At 36.0% G+C, this 2,130-nt stretch overlaps 1 long non-coding RNA gene across 1 annotated transcript; it reads right to left on the bottom strand.

The window, feature by feature from the left end:
- Nucleotides 1-397: 397 nt before the first annotated feature.
- Nucleotides 398-1,740, bottom strand: LOC120514516. The gene is made up of 3 exons (XR_005630478.1): nt 1,703-1,740; nt 1,519-1,611; nt 398-455 (listed from the first exon to the last, which is right to left on the bottom strand). It is a non-coding gene; the product is annotated as an uncharacterized LOC120514516 (long non-coding RNA).
- Nucleotides 1,741-2,130: the final 390 nt, after the last annotated feature.

Here is a 2,130-nt window from a genome sequence, read left to right as displayed (position 1 = left end):
TAAGAATTTAACCAAGATAAAACAAATCAGGTTTAGTAAACAGTAGTACAGTTAACTTCATATAAAAGGCTTTACACAGTCCAACATCTTCAAAGAAATTTACCATCAGCAGAACATTGTAGCTGGGTCAAAAGAAACAAATTTACTCCTGCAGCTTTGAAGAGAGGTTCTGCACCCTTCGGCTCATCTGCTTACTCTCAATGTCCATGATTATTTTTTGAAAGGCCTCGAAGGTATATTTGTAGTCCTTCAGGATATTTTAAGTTCAGTGCATAAATGAGTCCAAACATCATGACACAGGCACATGCAGCAGAGGGCAACTCATTTAGTACTTCCACACCGTCAATGACAATGGAAATGTCCAGTGCACGACTAAGAGCATCATTTTCACGGGTTACAAAAAATGCCATGGTGGTCTTTTCAAATTCTCTCTTCGCTTCCTCCCTCTGGTCAGCCTAAAAACATACAAGAACAGAGAATAATTGAGGGACTTTAGAAGGAAAAAAAAAACAAAAACACCCCTTCATCTGAAAATTTATTATAGAATTTATATTATTTGTATTATTCTATTATGGAGGTCAATGTAGAGCCCAAACGTCTGTTGCTAACTTTCATTAAAATATCTTCATTTGTGTTCAGCGTAAAAATAAAATTTGTACGGTTTATTACAAGAGTAGAGTAAGTGATGACAGAAATTTCATTTTTGAGTGAAGACATACTTTTACACTCTCTTTGGCTTTGAAAATGCTTAAACACTTGTACAATCAAACGCTCCCATGTGTTGACCATTGTAGACAATCACAGACATATTTGTTGAGTGCAGTACCACAACGGCCAATCAGAGGCATTTATCAATCTACTCAACAGTTTTCAAAATGCATTTTTGGGTGAACCAACCCCTTTTAAAGGAGTAGTTCACATTCAAAATTCTGTCATCATTTACACGCCCTCTTGTCATTTCAAACCTGTATGAATTACTGTCCTCTGCAGAATTTTGAACAATGTTGGTAACAGAACACCACAGCCCCCATTCTCTATTATTGCAAGTATTAATGCAAGTGAATGGGGGGCTCTTAACAACATTCTTCAAAATATATTCTTTTGTGTTCTGTGGAAGAAAGTCACACAGGCTGATGTGTAAATGATAACACAATTACTGAACTACTTTAAAGCGATATGTCACTACCAAATTAAAATTTCCCCACGTTTTACTCACCCTTAAGGCTTGAGAAGACCTTTGTTAAGACCACAGAGCCGTGTCAAGCAGTTCTTTGATCAATAGATGCACTATTTGAAGCTTCAAAAAGTCAACAATTCACTCCCATTCTACCGCTTGGAAGTAAAATGATACGCAGGATTATAACTTTGCCTGTATAGTTCTTCAAGAATATAACCATATTCAGATAGGATGCCTTGAGGGTGAGTAAAACATGGGGAAATGTCGATTTGATTGTGAAATATAACTTTAAGGCAAACATGGTTGGAGAAAATTTCAGTAGTTTGCATTGTCCACATTACCTGGTATTCTTTGATCAGACAGCTTGCATCTTCACCAAGGTACATGATCAGGCACTTCAGCAGGCACTCTCTTCTGATGTCTATGTCCAGACTCTACAAAATGTTTAAGATGTATTGTTTTTATTAGACCAAAACACTACTAAATTGATTGCCACAAGCAATTTTGTTCACATGCAACCAATACCTGATCCATAACTTTAATAGTGTCCTTAGTTTTTTCACAGAGAACTCCACCTTTGCTCCTAATAACCTGGAGAAGCTGAGAGCTCTGTCTGTCCAAAGAGGCCATAAATCTTGATTGTAAAGGTAAGGTCGTGATGCGCAAAAATTTGGCATTAATCTGTAAGAAAGAGAAACAGAAAAAAGACTTCTGAAAAAAAAAATTCACTTTGAGAACTAGTTGTAAAAATACATATACACACAAAGCATTAAACAACAAAAGGTATAATCAGGGCATCTAAGACATTTTCAGAAACACTACATACTAAAATCCCATGGTAAAAACTATGGCAAATTCAGGATTAGTCACTTACATTTTAACATTTTTCAATAAAATAAGTACTTTTACCTCCTCTTGTTGAAACAGAGCTGGTCATCTTTCTTGCAGTTCTT

Source organism: Polypterus senegalus, chromosome 14 (assembly GCF_016835505.1).
Source record: "Polypterus senegalus isolate Bchr_013 chromosome 14, ASM1683550v1, whole genome shotgun sequence".
Taxonomy (NCBI): Eukaryota; Metazoa; Chordata; class Cladistia; order Polypteriformes; family Polypteridae; genus Polypterus; species Polypterus senegalus.
Note: the sequence above shows the minus strand (reverse complement) of the source record. Positions and strands in the feature narration are given on the sequence as shown.